Source organism: Thermobia domestica, chromosome 6, assembly GCF_964235325.1.
Source record: "Thermobia domestica chromosome 6, izTheDome1.hap1.1, whole genome shotgun sequence".
In the NCBI taxonomy this organism is placed as follows: Eukaryota; Metazoa; Arthropoda; class Insecta; order Zygentoma; family Lepismatidae; genus Thermobia; species Thermobia domestica.
This window is the reverse complement of record NC_137459.1, coordinates 274824847-274846003: the sequence shown is the minus strand read 5'-3', so window position 1 is coordinate 274846003 and position 21157 is coordinate 274824847. Positions and strand designations below refer to the sequence as shown.

The window sequence follows — 21157 nt, the reverse complement described above, 5'->3', positions numbered from 1 at the left end:
TGTGTGTGTGTGTGTGTGTGTGTAGAATACGTAATTAGTGACATAATTTCCTTAAATTCATGTCAAAGAATTGTGAAATTCCTGATGGACATTCAAATGCACTTGTTATTTATTGGAACTATCTTTCTGTAGTGTTGGGAATAAAATGTTATATTATGTTATTGTTATTCAGGTGACTTTTAAATGGATACATGTTTTTTGTTTGTTTGTTTGTTTGTTTGTTTGTTTGTTTGTTCCGTAGATATGTGGTTCTTATTTGGATTCTTTTTTATTTAAGAAAACCATTCGTTGGAGTATACGCACAAATTACATTAGATTAATAGACTTAAGACATTGGCATTCCGTAATGACATTTTCAGTTAAATTAATTCAGAGATGTATATGCGTGTCCCAAAGTTAGGGAAGAAAACTCAAGAATTTGTTTGCGCACAAGATGTTCAGTAGGTTCGTACAGTACTAGACAATAATGACGAGACGTACATATTCTTCTGTACTTCTATGGCAAAGTTTGTTAATGTTAGCTTGATGGTATGAGTTTTATTCTAATTGTTCTCTGGAAAAGTATTATTAATTGTAATCTGCTATAGTGCATTGTGTTCCATCTCTTAATGGAAGTCAACAGAGCAAATTTTGTGTAATGGGAAAGTTGAGAGCTTTATTCTCTTCTCCCTCTCTTGTGATCGCAATCTAACTGGGATGAAGGCTACAAAGACCAAGTTCTGTAAACAATGGAAATTCCACAAGACTACCCGAGCAAACCGGAATTTCAGGTGGAGGAAACTATGAGAGAAGGGCTAGTTCGAAATCAGGGCCAGAAAATAACGTAAGGAAAACTTAATGTTCGTGTGGTATTAAAACGATTTCTGTACTTTTCTCAGAGTTCCTTTCGGTGGTGCCCTCGATGCTTCTTTTGAAAAATTCTCTTCTATCTCTTTTTCCGATTCACTAAGCTTAACGGCGGTTAAAAGTTGAAAACGTCCGACTGTGTCCAGTGGGATGCGAACAAACAGGGCTGCCACAAGAAAAGCAGGAACTGAAGGTTTCATCTCTAGGGACCGAGCTGGATGCGCGGGGTGGGTGGTGGTTTGTTGGCTTCTTTGCCAAGTAGCGTTACTGCTGAAGAGAATGATAGCGTAATACTGGTGTTTCCCTTTTAGATGAAACAAATAATGAAAATCTACAAATATTTGGGAGCACTGGTTATGAGAACAAATAACAAACTCGTGAACTATGTTCTTGGAGTGATAACTTCAACACATAAAGCTGATTATGATGTAAAGTGCATAATTGAAATCTTAGTGTCGAGTATTTGAAGAATTTAAGGTAATTATGTGATCCGGGATCATACTGAAAACAAAGCGGTAAATTTCAGCAAACAACAATGTCCAGTTTATACAGGAACATCACATTTTAATGAAGTTTGTGCCCAAGGGCTGAGGGCCAAAAGAACGCAGAGGCCTGAAGGTTCAATAATTCAAAATAAGACAATAATGTCCTCCCCCAAACACATACAAATATGATTATTTGACAACAGTAATAAACAGGAAATGTATTAGATCAGTAAACTTAGAAATAATACTGGCACCTAAAGCTTCCGAATGTGTTTGAATGTATGACTGAAAGTATCGTACATTGTATTTGTAAAATATAAGCCGTCTGTAATTGCATACACATCTTCGTTATATGTAGTTAGTATAACGTCACTATCCAATTCCACATCCGTCAATGTATTGAAAAGTATGAAGATATGCCCAAATGACAACTATAGACACAATAAACTATTTAAACGGGGCGATGGTGAAAACAGGGGAACAGAATGTGTATATTGTGGTAGCTGTGAGCATAAAATTAGAAGCCGAAAGTGAATAATTTACATGTTTCGTACAGGTATGATCAAAGCAGATCTAACATTAAGATAAAATGAGATATTTTAACTTGTACGTTCTACGGTTATGCCGGCTAGGCTAATGGAGACGATGATGATGAGAAATGAATGAAATGGTTGCATGAAACTAGTAGGAGGAAACGGGAGAACCCCAAGAAAACTCGCCCACACAGTATTTGTCCACCACAAAGCTCACTTGGCGCGAACTGGGATCGAACCAAGGACCCCCATGCACCAGTGGTGAGCACTTTACCACCGAGCCACCGCGACCCACAGATTAAAATTTCATTATATCTATATGTCATGATTCATGAATAGATAATATTTCTAGTAGATTAAAATTTCATCATAAAACGACAAAAAACAGTGGAATTTGACAATATATTTAAACTTCTCACTGAACATAGTGTGCAGGGAAGGAACAGACATCTGCAGCATGGATGGCTCAGTTAATTCCTTTAGGGATATCAAAATATGATTAAAGATGTTGAAAACCAAAGACTCTGAGTAATTTCAAAAGTTGATATTGATTCTTTGGTTGTGTCATGGCCGACAATGGAGGATGATGTTTCCTTTCAAGGACAATAGACAGTTTCCTTGTTGCGCCTGAACTTTCGATTTGCTGTACAATATACATAGTTTAGGTTAAAATCGTGCTTAATTAACAGTTCTAATTGTTTACATTGACTTTCAGCTAACATGCGGTTACACAGACATTAATACTCAATTCTAAATAGGGTTAGAGCCTATTACTGGTAATATGTTTTATGTCGGTTGGCGGTAACAGTTGTTAAAATATTGCACTGTTCTAAAGATAAACGGTAACAACTGTTTGTAGTTGTTATACTGTGTTCATCTTGCTTAGTTATTAAATTATATAGTAATGTGCTTGACATGGAATAAATACTTACGGATTTTACAAAAGTAACCACAACCTTATTTAATTTAATACGACTCTTGGGATGCTTGGAAAGCCTCAAAGAAAATGTATGATATATTACTCCAAACTTGAGCATTTTTCAAAACTAAAGTTATCGTGAAAAATATTTTTGAAAGTAGTGTGGAGGGAGGTTGAATTCTGACTTTCATTCCTATGAGATTTTACCTCGAAGCTGTTAGGATGTTTCCAAAGCCATAAAGAAAATATACATTAAGTTTCGTCGAAAAAAAAAATGGTTTATTTTAGAAAATTGTCTTCCATGTACACTTGCAAACTTCCAGCATGAGATGAATGTTATTCCCTTTACCCTCTTATACTTGTTAGATTGCAGTTCCAACAATACAGATATTTCAGCAAATAGAAGGAATGCGCGTACCAAATATCATCAAAATCGGACGAGTTTTACGAGAGTTATGGTGGAACAAACGGACGGACACACACACAGGAATGCTAATCGAGTCGAATAATAGAGGCTTCGCTAGCCCTCGCTTCAATAATGATTTAATTTTAATTTAATTTTCATCAGCGAGGCTATATGAGACGTGGACCAACAGCTTAACGTGGGATCCGAACCACATGAACTCCCACCGGGAATCGAACCCGAACCCGGATCATAGTAATGGAAAGCGTATACAGTAGTTATAAAATACTATGAAATAAAAATAGCGTGATATAATATCGACTGGTCTAAAACTCTCTCCCATGCTAAGAGAAACTTTGTCCCATGCCAAGAGGGAAAGAGAAGATGAAAACATAATATGACCTTTAGCCACTGGGGCCTTCTTTCGGCAGTAGGGCTCGATAGAGACATGACGGCACCGCACGGCATATCACTAACTATCAGATAACTGGCAAGATAAATAACTAACAGAAAATTAATACCCGTTTTGCATAGAATAGTGGCAAACATATTACTAATACCCAGGTTATCTGTGTTCGAATCCCACAACTTCCGTTTCTTTTATGTTGCAACATGTATAAATATGAATGGAAACTATATATAAAAAAAAAAGTGTGTAGAAACAGAAATAAGCACTTCGACGTATCATATAAATCCCTGAACGTATTGAGACTCGAACTGTATCCACTTACATCGGGAGCAGTCTCCTAGCCATTTGCCATCCCAGGAACCCCCATATCATGAATTTGTATGTAACTTGCTTGTGAGTTTGTCAGAAAGTATGTAACCGTATGTATAATCTTGTTGAGAAAGAAAAAGTTACCCATCTCTCTTTGATATGTCTTACACTCCTTCCTACAGCAGGAGCTAAATCAAATGTGGGATTTCTTACATACAGTTGGCAGCATATGGTCATCTAAGACAAGGTGGGTGGTCAAGATTTTTGAACAAAACTGTACAATTTATAGCGCAAATGAAACACATTCAGGCATTTACATGGTATATTACCTACTTATTTCTGTTTCCGCACACTATTTTTACTTTCTTCACATTTATCGTGAAATAACATTTTACACCGAAAAAAGCAAGTGAAAGTTATGGGTTTGAATACGGATCATCTAGTTGCCAATCACACACCTTACTCCTACTCCACCCCAAACAGTGGCCCCGCATAGCGCAGTCGCTAGCACCCTCTTTTCTGATGCGAGAGGTTCCGAATCCATTTTCCATCTGCCTTTTCAGGCCAGTCATTCTGAGTGAAGTTTCTCTGAATTTTCCTCATTCGCACCAGGCAAATGCCAGGATGGTACCTAACACACCACTTCCTTCCTTCTCTATTCTGTTCTTCCGTCCCCAGTTCTCCGAATAGTGTGCTTGCCGACGGACGGCATCCCTCATACGAGACGGGCTTCACGCATAGATGTCGGTATTGGCCAGAAATATGTATAAATAAAATCCACGCAAAACACTGAAGTTACTTTCCTGTTAGACACTTACCTTGCCATGTGCCATGCAGTTCTGTCAAATCTTTACCAGACCCTTTCACCCAAAAAAGCTCCCACAGTACGATGAGCATGGACGCGAGTTTTAGACCACCCGATATATATATATATATATGAGATGCCCAAATTTTTCCGGAAAATTTATTTTCCAGAATCGGAAATTTGACTTTGCGGAATTCGGAAAAATTCCGAATTTTTCCGAAATCCGGAATTGGCCTTCCCTTATATATATATATATTTCAGAAACAGTGTTGCTTTCAGAGCTTTCTGTACACCCTCTTAAAGATTAGCAGTAACAAATCTAATTGGCTCATGCATTTTGTAGTTAAACTATTATACCAACAGATCATTTTCTCTCGCGCGTGTTCAATTCTACAAAGTTAGAAGAAAATTTTGTGTTACTAAGAAAAATTCATTGAGCAACCCGCTTCAGTATTATTAGCTGAGTACGTGTATTATTATTATTATTATTATTATTATTATTATTATTATTATTATTATTATTATTATTATTATTATTATTATTATTATTATTATTATTATTCACTCTGAACAGAACTCACCTTCATGTAATTCGGTTATGATATACGATTCTAGAGTGTATCCGCTACAAGAATAATGAGTCATTCATACTTCTGTTTTATGTATGACAAACGATATCTTTCTACTTTTTTCTTCAAATCATGACGTGCGAAATATTTTTTGGCAACTTCCAAGACGCTCTCAACCTTTGATGAAAGGCCAAGTCGTATTTTTCATGCTCCCTAGAGCAAGGACCAAGCAGCTCATTCTCACAAAATGTTATACTGGCATTCAAAACACATACACACACTATGCAAGGTAGAAAAGTTAGAAAATACTCCGTTGATCTATATTACCTTCCAGAGCACTTTTAAAAGAAGTGAGTTGTTTGGGGTATGCTTCAGCTGGTTTCAGGATTTTTTTTTCATTCTAAAAGCGATGGATATGAAAATCGTAGGTTATAACTAGCCAACAAAATTTAGAAATATTCAGATGGAGGTAAAATAAGAAACTTCAAATCACAATATTATAATAATTGGTTTGTTCTTAATGATGTTACTGAAAAAAAAAAAAAAAACTTGAACACAAAGGCTACTTTTTAGTTCAGCGTAAGGACAACAGATTTCTGTCAGTTGTGCTGTGCGTTTTACAAATTCCTAGATTCGTCTGTTTTATCCTTTCTGTGAGATAAGGCAGTGATTCCCAACCTTTTTTTGACTGACGACACACTTTACTAAACTTCCGTGACATCGTGACACACCTGTTTATTCTTTTAACTAATACTAATGTAAAATACAATCGTGTAAGTCTATAAATTATTATAAAGTACACGAGAAAAAAAAATCGTATGTGGCATACGTAAAAATATATGTTACATATGTAAATCCTGTAGTTTTTGGACTTAACGTACAGTAAACGTATAGCTGAAAACGTTATAATACTTTCCGTGTAAGTGTTCCATCGATACGTACTTTCCATATGAAACAATATACGCGGTCAGGATCTTACACGCGAATGGACGTATATAACATATAGCTGAAGAATGTGACATACATATATGTATGTAATATACGGAAAACTGTTAGATGTCATACATCCTGCAACGGCATGATGTAACATGTGCGTATGTAACAGGGGCAGTGCGTATGTAACATATGGATAACGTATGCTCTGCACTGATTTCTGTAGTAAGCAAGAGGATTCCGTATATTTGTACAGTATACCGCTGTGCGGATAACGGACTTTTCTCTGTGAGTGACTTATGTAGTACTAAATGCTGTCACTGCTGCTGGAGGCGTTGACTGGTACACTTTGTTTCAAAATTGATTTTAACAACTTAATATTTATTAAATGGTTCATTATTTTTAAATTCGAAAATTTCGCTACACGTACTATGAGACTGCATAACACACCGTTTGGGAACCACTGACATATGGAATGGAAAAAAAGTTTGTGCATTGATTTTGTCAATACATAGGGTATATTGTAGTTTTAAAAGCAGGAAGGGATTGAGGTGAGATGTTTGATATGCGTGATTGGTGGTATAGATTTACTAATGGGGATTATTTGCATCATGGTGGTTGTCTTAAAATTTGTTACTTGTATTGAGCTTGGGTTAAGAGGGGATTTGATTTTTTTTTCTGGTTTTGTTTTAGGAAATCGAAGGCAAGGTTATTTTTAACCTACTGTTGTTTTTGTTAGAAGATACGAAACATTAGGTTTGGAGTTGGGGAAAGTGATAACGAAATAGAAAATAAAAGTATCAGTAGATCCTACGTTACAAGTATTCTACCGTGGCATATTCTTATAAAAGATCCATACGAGAATAACACGCACAAAAATATATAATGGAAAAAGAATGGTAGAGGCTACACGCGCACAATGTGCTATAAATCAAACTTACCTAGATCTAAGATGATTCACACTAGAGGAAAAAGAAACGTACTCGTGTGAGAAGTTAAAAACAAAAGCGGAAAACATTATTGCAATGATGAGTTCTTCGAATTTTCTGTTAGTATTAATGAGTATCTAAGGCGGTAGAAAAAAATATACATGCAGGTGAAATATTTTTTGTATTATGTGTGATATATTACTTTATATTATCACCCAGAAATGATATGTCTTGTGTTAATGTATTTCAAGACGGAGACAAACGTTGAAATATCATTCTCCACAGTTATAATCGGCATTTTCATAAGTAACGAAAAAGGATTTTTTTTTTTAAGAAAGGGAATATTTAATGTATCCCTGTTAAAATGAAACTCACTACGGTATTCAAATTATGTTGTGCATGTTTTTATCAACCTTAAAAGCTACGTTGCATTTAAACGGCTGATCTTCACCTCTAGCTTAGAATGAATTCAAATTCATAGCTGTCTGCTGAGTAATGGTGAGTGTTTCATATTTACTTTCGATAAAAGAGGGTTTATTTAATTTTTACTTTAGATGGCGAATCTAATTGCCGACGTAAGGGCATAATAACTGAGCGCTGGACGTAACTGTCAACTAATTTAAGACCCGTGGATCAACGTATTCCGGAATTGCTCGGCATTACTGAATCCATACTTATTTAGTTTCATTTCGACTATCTTTATACTCTTTCTCACATAGGATTTACCTGTGCACCTATCTAATTTTGGCAATAAATTAGGTATCGGTTTTAAAAGTTGTCTTGATTATAAAAATTGCTCCCATATTTTAAATTCAAAGTTTCTGAAGAGCCGAATGGTAGGACCCGTGCGTTCTCTGTTCATGGTTAGAGCTCACAGCCTGGTGGTATCACGAATTCTACATTAGGCTGTAGGTTTACTTCTCATATAACAACAGTTCTGAATAATAATAATAATAATAATAATAATAATAATAATAATAATAATAATAATAATAATAATAATAATAATAACTCGCATTTAATATACTGATTGATCAAAAGAACATTAATAGGTAACACTTAGATACTTAGATTGAACGATGGAGTATGGGAAGGTGCGAAGCTGTAAGTGTATTAGTTTGGAAAAACTTTGTGTATAGAGTAATTTTGGGTAATATGGGCAGAAATACAAAACGGTAAAATTTCTCACACATACTAAAACATAATTTGACAACAAATGCTACAGAAACGTAAACTTATACCTTGTCTAGAGTAGAGTTGAGTTGATTTTGAGTTTAACGTCCCTGTCAGCAGCGAGGCTATATGAGACGGGACCTACGGATTAACGTGGAATCCGAACCACGTGAACTCCCGCCGTGAATTGAACTCGGATGTCTAACGCCAAAGACGCGTACGCTAACCGCTTAGCAACAAAGGATCTCTTGTCTAGAGTAGAGTTTGCTTTCAAAAATATTTGAATGGTCGTCTAGAAAACTAAAAATACAAACCTTACTGCAATTATTTGTACTTAGCGAAATGTATGTGTAGTATGGATAGGCTTTATGGATAAAATGAGCAGGTGCATCTCATTAGTAATTAAATTATTATCCTGAGAAACTAAGAGCAAAATATAATAACGGATGAAACAGTACTAAATACTTAACACGAAATACACATAAGCGGTGAAATAACACTGCAGAATACATGAAAGCATTAAAAAGAAAATACAGTGTTCATTGGAATATTCTTAGCTACGTACTTGAAAATTGTAATGTTATACACGGAAGCCAAATATCATCATTTTAAATGTATATGACATGATAAAATATAGTTTTTGTTTACATGTTTCAGTTCATTTTCAACGTAACCAGTTACTACATTTGGGCTAGAAAGGACGAATTCCTGTTCTGTGTAACGAGTTGACTGCCCTTGCCATATTTACCGAATTTTGTCACCTATAATAATATGTCGCAAAATTCAAATTTAGTGGAAGGCTGAGTATTGTGATCACCGATTTAAGTACTTGGCGCAAATTTGTAATAGCATTTATTCAATAGTCTTGAGAGATTTCTCATTTGGTTGTATCCAATTATTTAAAGTCAGACAGAGACGTGTGTTGAAGCAAAATATATTTTTTGTACTCAGAATATATATAATATGATCAGAAAGGTCCGTATAATATGAACATTATTATTTGCGAAACTGCCGTGATAGTGACAAAGATAATTGATAGGATTTGAATTTGAGTTTAGCGTCTCTTTCAGCAGCGAGGCTATATCAGACGTGAATCTACATCTTAACCTGGATTTTGAACCACATGATTTCCCGCCAGGAATCGAACCCGGATCTACCACGCCGGAAGCACGTACGCTATCACTACAACCATGAAGGTGCTCTAAATTCGATTTTACAGATTTGCATTTTCAGTATGCAGAGCAGTGATTGTTAAATAACTATTTTAATATAATTTATAACTGTAAATCATACACATATTAATAAATTGTACCCTATTCCATAAAGTGGGGAATTGTGAAGAATTTGTAAATGTAGAACCTTCCGAAATGGAACCACAGGTAAAATGTTTACAGCATTGAATGTCACTACCGTAAATAGCTATGCAAAATTGAAGGTAATCTTCAATTTAAGAAAACAACGACGAATTTCTGGTCTTATTTGAGCACAACGTGAGGCAATACATACCGTAAGATAAACAACATTCGATTTTATAAGTTTCAGCCTTCATTTACAACTGAATGCTCTGTGATAAGTAGACATCAGATTTTTAGGATCTAAAAAATTATATTTTAGGTGCCTAAAATAGGTGCCAAAAATACCGAATTAGGCATTAAAAATGAAAAAAATAGGTTCTTATAAAAGATACTCATTTTTGAATGGAATGATTCATTACGATGAGAATACAAACTTTAAGGTACAGAAATGCATGCACACACGTCATGTTACCTAACATTTTAACCTGTTCAATATTGAAATATTGCTCAAATTGAGAACTTTAATAAAACTATACGTTTATAGATAAATCTTCAGTACAAAACACAACACCTTCACATTTCTACACCACATAAGCCATAACTGGCCTCACAGTAAATAACAAGCACTTTTTCCAGGTTTTCTGTGGTGAAACGGTAGCGTTTGTTGGTGAGGATAAGCTTGTATGCAGAGAATAAACGTTCCACATCAACTAACGTGATGGAGGCAAACATCAACTTGGGTACATGTTCTATTGGTATTTCGCAATTGTATTAACTTTGTTTCCCAGCCAAAATATCTGCTCCTACACATAAACTCTTGAGTCCCAAGTTCTTTCCCAACACACTTTCAAGTTTTACCTTCACTTTCTCTCCAAATTCACGGGGTACTTCCACGATTTTTTACTTCATTCCTTGAAGAATCTCAATATTCTTAGAAAGTGGTATTCTCTAGCCCTCAAATTCTGCAATAACCCCAATAAGAAATGTGTAGTGCGATTGGATGTATGCCAGATTAGTAGGGAATCATCTACTTTTTAGCAACAATAACACTATAAACATCCTCCACTAAATTTTCAACCATTTCCTTTACTGCAGGAATGGTCACTATAGTACTCAATTACTTTCAACCAGGTATTCCATCGTGTAAGCACTAGTTGAGGTGGCAGAGATGTATCTGGAAGCTTTTCTTTAAAGGACCGTACTCTTGATGGAGCCTTAAGAAAAACTTCCTTTACAGAGTGATCATTTGGTTGATATTTGTAAATTCTACTCTTATCTTCTCGGCAACACGATCTAAACCATGGGCGAGACATCACATGCACAAGGGAGGGATAGAACACCTTCAACAACTTCATTGCAGCAACCATATATGATGTAGCATCTATATAGGCACTTTCTTCTCATCAAGATTCTTGGGTACAATACTTTTAGTCCATTGTTCACAAAGTGTGCTATTGTTTCCTGATTTGCTGTTGAAAGTTGTTTGGCGCAAATAAGGTAAGCTTTGGATGGTGATTGGTCGGGGATTAGTTTCCCGACAACTAAGTTCCCCACAAATGGATCGTCCTAGGTCGTCAGTGGTTTCATCACCGATAACCAAATATAAGAATCTCCTATGTCATTTCGTACTCTGGATATTGCTTCGTCATATATGTGTTGCACATAGTTCTTGTGTAACGTCGAAAAATAGGCAAAAATAGGATCTAACGCTTAATTAGGCATGTTTAGGCAAAATAAAACTTAGTGCTGTTGCTTTAATTTGTCATAAATCCTTCATATACGACTTTATTTTTCATTCTGAGCTAAGGAAAAAAGATAGCTTTTTACCTAAAGATCCGGGACCTTATGCAGAGTCGTTTTAAAGCGCAATTAGTGCCATACTAAAGAGTTCGACTAACATAAGTCTCCTGCAGTAGTCAGTGTTTTAGTATGATTCTAATCATACGTCGAAACGACTATGCATTAGGCGGCCGATGTCTAGTGATAACACAATTTGCTGCTTCCCTTCTCAGTAAACCGTACAGAGAGAGGAAGAGGCAGCAGGTAACCTGACATTGATGATAGTGGTTACAGGCAACCAGAAATATTGATAGCGTCGACGACGGTTTTGCAGGCAAACTACTCGTGGATCCATGACTGCACGTACATTACTAACAGTTGCTTATTCATTCTACGAGCTTATCTTTGCCCCTTCTTTGCTCAGCGAGTTTTTCTGTGCTTTTCTCAGATAGTAAAACTGAACTTCTATACCAAATATCGGCGAGTTGAAAAGTACTTGTGCACAGTATAGCCTTTTCCGGTTGTCACACGGATAAAAAGGATGCCAAATCTCGAATTCTGGAAGACCTCTAAAACAGGCTCTCGTCGACTAATCCCAGTCCAGGAAACTGCAAGTCGAATCATGTACGGACAATTCTATTATAATACGACAGTGCACCGTTGAATTGAAATCAAGCTAGAATTCAGTCTGGTTTCAAGAGTGAGAGAAATATTTCTTCTTGGCATATCAAGTGTGTGTGTTCAGTTGTATTGTACAAATAATAATAATAAAAAAAATCGATCGTTGAAGCCTGCATGCAGTGATGTTTTTGTGCTGACCAATGTGGTATGTTTTCTGTATTTACCTTTCCATTAATGTAATCCTGGCCTTGTCACTGGTAAGAATAATAAATGGATAAATGTGGTGGGTTCGAAGACCACTCGGAGAATTTGAGTATTCTGTCCGGATCATTCTCTTAATGTTTGGAGGCACTCATCAACCCCGTGTAACTCTGTTACTTTCTTTTTCAAAATATTGCAAAAATGTAAGAATAATATGGATTTTTTCTCGTATTTTTTTAAAAAATAAAATGCCACTCAGTAAGGGAGTGGATATTTTTGAAACGGTCTTTAATCTTGTTGAGTTTCTCATCCAAACCAAGGCATCGTAATTAATTTGAAGACGTATTTTTGGCAATGGGAAGATCTGTTTCAACTGTAAGTACGAAATAACTGCAGACAAAAAATTTAGTATTATTTCTTCCAAAGTATTTATAAAAGGATGTAAAAAAAAAAGTGTCGGAAGTGATGGGCACCCGTAACATCATACACGTTGCGGAATACCTAAAAAGAAAAAAATGAAACCCCACCGATTATTTCCAGTTGGTGGTGTCACCTGAATATTAGCTAAATATGGTACGAACTATTTGTATCCTTATCACAGGGGCGGATCCAGGGGGGATCGGGGCAATCGCCCCCCCCCAGAATCGGAAACTTTCTTATTTTATATATATAAATAATACCCATCCCAAAGTTTGGAGCCCTTAAAAGTAGCAATATGACAAACCCACCGCCCCCCCAGAAGTCGGTCTTGGATACGCCCCTGCCTTATCATTTGTGCGTATTGTTCGATTACCTCAAGCTGACGTACGACAGCTGGCTACAGGTGCTGTGAACAGAATCGAAGGAGAGAGTTGTTTATTAATTGCTCCAGTTTTCTTTCAAGCCACAGAGAAAGCTGTTCTTCGAGCTGTTTTCTAGGTAACTAAGGCCACAGCACTGTTGCCAATAGTAGGATATTGAACCTTCTGCCAAATATTTCAAGTAATATTAGTTTTGTTATTTGAAAATTACACGTTAGAAATAATTGTGTCACATTATTACGATTATAGAATTTCGGTTTGTTAAACGTTCTGAGTTTGTTACCAGAACTGCTGTCTGTGTTGTGGAGCTTTTGGCAACAGGACTTCAACGCATCATGTGTTCTGTCCAACTGTCGGGTACCAGCTTTCCTTAACCATACCGTAGATACAGTAGATATATGAAAAGTAGAAAAAAGGAACGAACTGGAGAATTTCACAAATTGTTCTGTCCTCAAAAAGTTAAATTTGCATTGGTATTTACAGCTCATGTGTTTTAGTGAAATTTATCTGTCCTGATAAAACTAGCTGAAATGCCCGTTTTGCACGAGGATAATAAGTTTATGGAAAATATTTAAAGCTCCTGTCCCGTAATACGCATTTCAATGAAAATGTAATTATAAAAATCCATAAAACTGTCTATTTTGACACACATTTGGAAGTCCTCTACACTCTTAGGATACGCTTCTTACTAGAAATTTTGGAAAATGCTAGATCGCATGTTCACGTACTTCTAATGAGAAGTTTGTATTCATATTTTGATTTTTCTAACTGAGAAGTTCATGAGATACTGTTTTCAGCATTAACTTTGAGCTCCCAAACTTATTTAGGAGACACTCTGTAATCACAATGGTGATTGAAACCAACACGTGTTTCGCTTGTTTTTAATTAAAAGTTTATATAACGAATTTCACACATCCAACTTAAGCAGATCCATACGTTAAGTATTTTATGATTAAATAATATAATGAGAAATCTGAATAGTATAGAAATATCGTCCCTTTCTCCTTTAGAAACGGAATTTTCAAAACTGCTGAAAGACGTATTCTCTTATTTTTAGTTGAGAGTTTTTAAACAGAATTTCACACCTCCAACTTAAGCGAATCCTTACATTGGCTACTTTGTCAGTGGTTTAGATGTTATAGAATTGACCCTATTTCGCCTTTTAAGAGTGGAATTTTCAAAAAAAAAAAAAAAAAACCGCCGAAATATATTTTCCCTTATTATTTTTGTTTCAGTTTATGTACCGAATTTCACATCAATTTAAGCAAATTCTCATATTTTACACTTTCTGAGTAAAGGTGAATTCTGGATGTTATAGATTAGAGCTTCCCCCAGTCTTCCCTCTTTAAGACCAGAAATTTCGAAATCTCTGAAGTGTGTGTTACCTTATTTTCATTAACACTTCATATACCGAATTTCTCGTCTCCAACCTAAGTAAATCCCTACATTCGGCACTTTGTGATTGTGAATAAATCAAGGGAAATTTCAGTATTAGGAGAAATTTTCAGAACTGCTGAAACACGTATTATCTTATTTTTACCTAATTTCACATCTTCAACTTAAGCGAATCCTTACATTGGGCAATTTCTCAATGAAAGAAAATTTGTATGTTACGGAATTGACAACGCTGATATATTATAAACCGATTTTCACATCTACAACTTAACCGAATCCCCACATTAAGCTCCTTGTGAAGAATGAAGGGAAGTTTCAATGTTAAAAATAAATGTCCTTCTTTACTCCCTTTGGAACGACATTTTCGAAATAGCTGAAACACGTATTATATTATTTTGATTTAAGAGTTTACATACCAAATTTCACATCTCCAACTTCTTTGAATCCTCACATTTGACATTTTCTGATTAAACAAAGGGAAATTTGAGTATTTTATAATGTCTCCCTTTCCCCTCCTTGGAGCAGTATTTTCAGAAACGCTGGAACACATGTTTTCTTATTTTTAATGAAGAGTTCACATGCAGAGTTTCATTTTCCTAACGCCATAGATTCATTAGATGCATTATTATTGGAAGAAATTTTGAACCCCCTTTACTCCCTTAGAATTTACATTCCCAAAAATCTTTCCATATCTCTTATCTTCGTGACGAAAGGAGCATTCTTTCCAAATTTCACTTAATTTTATACTAGTATGTCCTGGACAATTACGATTCATAACTTCTACTTTTGTATATAATGGTATAAATAAATAAATTGTTTTTAAATCATAGTTGCGTTAATCGTGGTCTCTCTCTCTCTCTCTCTCTCTCTCTCTCTCTCTCTCTCTCTCTCTCTCTCTCTCTCTCTCTCTCTCTCTCTCTCTCTCTCTCTTTCTCTCTCTTGGTATTTGTATAGATCTAGTGATGTAATCGCGGGATTTGTGAGCATTGTAGCACACAAGTACAGAAATAAGTGACGGTTCCCTTAAGGGGTGTTTCCCTGCCCGTTTGTCATAATTAAGAGACTGAAGAGGGAACAATGACGTAGCATGTCTACGGAACTTCCTGAAATGTGGTTTGAGTCACTGTTTCTCATTTAAAAGAAAAATAACTCCCATCATTTATTACAATTTAAAAAAGCTTCATTTAGATATAGCTTATATATGTTTTATATGTTTCTGCTCTAGCTGGTACTGATCTCAAATTGCTATTTCAAGATGACGATATGTACAGTCGCCAGTAAAAGCCGAAGCTCCTTTCACGATTGGTTTTGTCAATAACTCTCGCATAGGTGAAACAAGTTGCATACCATTTTTGCAGTCTGAGAGATTGATTTCCTCGTTATCTCAGATTGTGTTCAAGTTGAGAAAGAAATTAGGGGAGAGAAAGTCTGTTGAATTTGACAGTGGTCGTGTGTAGAGTGCTTAACAAAAGCAGCTTGTAAATTTTATAATGTGTTATCTATGTATATCTTCCTCTTTTCCTATGTACTTAAATATATATGTATATATACACACACATAGCCATATCAATTTAAAGAAAACACCAGAAAAGTTGCAACTTAACAGATTAATATGACGTTGAACCAACTTTCGCCTTCATAACAACTTTGATGCTACGTGTAATGGAATCATAGAAGCCGTGAATGGTAGCAAGTGGAATATTACACAACTCCATGTAATACATCACTCGGTTCCGTGAGAGAAGATAAGAGTTGGAATTCTAAACTGGACTACAGATGTTCAGTTATGTTTAAGTGTGGGGATTGGGGGGACCAGGGAAGGTGCTCATCCCGGTATTCCACTGTCACCGCCGTTCAGATCACTGCACCTGTCATTGTGCTGTTCCTCATGCAATACAGAGTTTGCCCTAACAAATCACTACTAACCGCCCAGCGGAGCGGTCGCCGACATTGATATGTTTTCAACTCCAGATGCTTTCATTAAATTGACAAGGAATTTGTATGCACTTATTAGGATTGTTATTATGTATGTTCAATAATATCGTTGGATGAACTGAACAGTAATGTGAGGAAGTGAGTAAAATAATCTCATGAAGTTACTTCTAAATCAGGCGATACTGCTTTATGATAAATGCATTTCTTTGATTATAATTGTGCCAAGAGCATTGTGCAACATACTTTATTATATAGTGCAATCGGTTCGTATTTACATCTAAGGCGGAGGGTTGTTTAACTGGCATCCTCAGTGAACCAAGTATTTCCTGTAATAATCCTTGGCAAATTGACACTAATAAAGGAAAAGTATATTATTGTACATATTAGCATATTTACGCGTATTTATTTGTCACACTTACGAATACAGCCTTTATATTGAGATATCAAACAGTGAAAAAGGAGGAGGTAGAACGAAGTATTTGAGGCTCTTTAGTTAAAGGTACCATCCCAACATTGACTTATATCAGAATAGCTAATTTTTGGGTTTGATCCAGATACCTCCCGATCCGAGTGTAAAGAAAGAACATTAACTACTAGCCTACTACGCCTGCACTACAATTTTATCATTTCAAGAAAATAGTGCATAAATGAATAAACGGGTTTCTGTTTTAAAGAGAAGAAGTACAGATTGCACGAGTAGTGAATGGGTAATCGAATCTCAGCTTACTCGTGGATTTGAAGCTAAATATTTACCAGTGTGCCATATTTCATATAGGGGGGACCGGGGTATTCACGAACACGTAAGTTTTGGATACAAATAACTATATCGTTTTTGGAGATAAAATTAAGATTTCTTGTGTATAGAAAGTTTGAGGTCTTTTCTGTTTACTAAAGTGCAGAGGAAAGTCAAAAGTAACATTTTTTTCAACAAATCAGTGAGATGTTTAAAATTTCAACACATTCAGTATACCCCTAAAACATGTAATAAAGAAATGACCACTTTTTTTAGTGCCTATTCAGTTAAAACTGGACAATCTATATAAAATTTGAAATCGACCAGCGAAAACGTCTCGTTTCTAGCACTTGTGATTTTCGAGATCTCATTGCCGAAAAGACTGGAGACAAACATATAAATTTTCTTCGGAGACAAACATATAAACCTAGCATTTTAATATATAGATTAGCAACCTCTAACAAACATGATACAGAATCAAGAGAAAACTAAAGTATCTACATTTTATTGGATACACTCATTTTAGTTTTTAGTGAAATAAGTGATCATGGAAACAGATGAAAAGAAAACACTTCAAATTTATTCATGTAAAATATATATAGATCGTTTAGTCAATCAACTGAATGATTTCTACTGCATAAAACAGGATGTACTTAGTCGACCCAAAAACATCATTTGACATAATTTCAAGCATTCTGGGTGTTTCGTGAAACCATTTGACTGAATAATTTCGTAATTTTACGCAAGTAAACGTTTAGAGTCAGGAACATGCCTCAAAATGCTGTGTTTGACCAAGAATTATTAGTCCAATTCCAGTACATCGCACACCTAGAAATTTATGTTGGGAGGGCTCCAATACTACAAGACACAACCAGTGTTATTCTGTACTTGGAAAGACAATAGGTACATTTTTGAGCACTCCATACTATATTCTCAGATGAAAAATTATAGAAGTAGATTGTTTCTGTACGTAAAGAAAGAGTACAGATGATATGTAAGGTCAAGTTTTTATGATACCTCGATCATTTACGTCCTATGTAACAATGTATGTCGAGTTACAAAATTTCTTTTTGGGAGGACTCTGGACCCAGTGGACACCCCGCGTCGGTGCGCCCCTGGTCCAGTAATAGGTATACATAAAAAATGAGGAATTTGTATGATTAATGCAAACGGTTCCAGGACCTTAGGGTGACTCAAGTTATTTGAAGTAGAAGAAATTATAAGGCTGGCAGCAAAAGGCACTATATGCTTCCTATTTGATCAATGCAATTGAACTTGACAATGAAACACTTCTGACATTCTGACTGCATGTTTATAATAATACACATTTTATTGTGTACTTTACATTAACATTGTCGCAGTGGATGACACTTAACGCACTTTCCAAACCAAAGTAGCTACAGAAATACGACTGATGTATTTGTACTTTCGCAAACTACTTCGATGGGTTGCCACGTTAGAAGTACTTGCAGCTGTTTTAAAAATAAAATCTTGAAACCCTACCATATTTCACCACGTGCACATAGTCTTGAAAGGGTCATAAAGCATTTATTTCCATCTTCCAAGGAGTTGAACAGTGTGCAACATTCTGGAACGTCTTGCTTGCTACCTGCTATCGCCCTCCCGCTGACATAAAGGAAAAACCAGTTTCACCGCTTCCGAAACAACGGATTCTTCGGACAGGGAGAGGAAGTGCGTCAAAATACACGTTTTTAATGATGAGGTTCACTGTTTGTCCACTAGAGTGCAGTTCTGCATGTGTGGAGACACCTTTCTTGCTTTCAAGAAGTTGTAACATCTAAATAGTAAATAGAAAGATCGGGTTGCAATTTTTTTTTTTATGACAGCTACAAGATTCATTTAACGTGACAATATGGCCTAAGAAAACTTTTGAATTACTTCCCTACTGTAGGAAACTTGGAGGAGATTATTGTTCGGCGAATTCTTTTTTTCCTCCCTTTCCCTATTGCAAGGAAACGTATCAGGTGTAGCATCGCAAAAGATTGTGGGGGATTTTACGTGGATGATGGGGTTGAAATCAATGGTCATTTCTATATATTTTGGGAATTTTGTGGTCGCGCGTGTAACTAACATCAAGTTGAGACTGCGCGATCTGATTGCATGCTCAGGTAATATTAATCATGCTAGCGACCTGCCTGCAGTGACGCCCCCCTTGGCTTTCCTGTAGGCCTTCCCATTGGCTCCTGAACTAGGGGAAGGCGAGGGAAATTAAAAATAATAGAAGCGGACAGGAAAGCACCTCCCCTTCAAGCGAGCAAAAGGATCGATTTGTGCTCTCAGCTTCCCTGCTAGCAAGAGATTCTTGCAATGATAGGCGCCATGTCCCAGGGGTTTTGAGGGCGACAGGACAGCGGTGTTTGTACACGCTTTATCAGTAAACAGATGTTGTACAGCACCTGAGGGGAAAAACATAGCCAAAGAGGTGTGTGTAGGAAAAGGGGAGATCGAAAAGACGAGAAAAGCGTGTCGGAAGAGATGTTGAAGCGTGTCGCTGTTTGAGGAACGTAAAGAGCAATTTGGAGATCGCCATGGCAACTACGACCATACATTACAAACTCGTGAAAGATTTGGGATCGTAAGAACCCCACAAGTCTAGCAAATCGCATTAAGTTTTTTCCCCTTCTCTTTCGATATCTTTGCGTAAGAGTTCAGTCTGTGTGAGATGTCGTTTGATAGATACATTCTGACGTATCCTATTTTGTTAATGTAAAAGTTCTAGACGTCCCCGAGGTTTTACTCAAATTGTCAGTCTCTTCAATGAGGGTTGAGAAGAAGGAAAGAAGGATGAGAGATGGCACACTCCGCATCGCTCTTCCAACCGGCATTGCTTCTTAGCACGTTTGAGAAGAGTATTCGTTCCTTTGAGTTAGTCTACCGTGTGTAACACCTTGTGGGCTTTCGAGTAAACGCTTTCTCTGCATCAGTCTAATACATAGTTTTATTTCCTTTGTGGCATGCTCTGACTGAAGAACTGAAAATGCCAACAGAGAAGCTGTTTCACTGCTGTGTACTAGGAAATTCACCTCTATTCTATTCCATACTATTGATAGCAGAACTAAGATGTTTCGTGTCAAGATATTTGTTTCTGTAGAAGTTTGAAATGCGAAATAAATTTGCTTTCTTAAAAAATAAAATAAGATAGAAAAAAGTCGTTACTACATTTAACATCGTTTCCGAGAGGTGAAACAATCTTTTATGTATGTATGCGTGGGTAATGTTTCTAATGTTGCACGTTATGCAAGACATTTCTAAGCCGTGTTGAAGTGTGATTCAAAAAGAAAACAGTGTATATATATAAAACCCTGTTGCTCAAATGCTAATGATGAAATATCTTAGTGTTCGTAATTCAGACCGTAGCCTTTAAGGTTCGAAGAACGGCGAAACTAGATACGATGATTTCAGGGAATGACCTGGGAGAATTCTCCATAAACATGAAATTTCCCTATGGGCAAGTCGCAGATCGTGCTCATCGTATGTTACCAGTATTTTCACCCCCATGTATTGAAACACCCTGGAAAAAAATCTTACGAAATCACGTTTAGCAAAATGAAAATTTGGAAAGAAATGAGACCAGGAATGCACGTGTTTAAATTACTAGGAGGGCCTTTTTTACTGTCATCGAACCCAAGAACGTCACGTTTGTGAAGTGAATACGCTTGCACCGTCTACTCCACCGTGCATTGAATGCTTATGATTTTGCTTCGGCACATTCACTCTGGAATTTATTTTCTCCCTCGTTTTTTTTTTTTTTTTATTTCTATACCTCCTTTGGTCTGTTCCGGCGCTTTTTATTATTATTTTTTAAGAATAAAATAGTCTGAAATAATCATTAATTGTCTGTAATTCATACAAACATTATTACATCAAACATCATTCGAGTTCCATCAAACCATATTATTTAGTGACACCATATATTTTAAGTGAATCTAATAATAATTATATTAGTGTGTCTAGTGTTACAGAGGTAGTTTCACAAATGAGCCTTAACTTTTGTCTTACTTATATTTTGTAACGAGACAATTTGACATATGTGTCAATATAAAACAGTCAACCCGCATTTTATC

The 21157-nt window shown here is 36.1% G+C and overlaps 1 protein-coding gene across 6 annotated transcripts in view; it reads left to right on the top strand.

Moving 5' to 3' along the window:
- Nucleotides 1–21157, top strand: part of Cirl (Calcium-independent receptor for alpha-latrotoxin) — a 205599-nt gene that overhangs the window by 32650 nt on the left and 151792 nt on the right. The window lies entirely within an intron of this gene.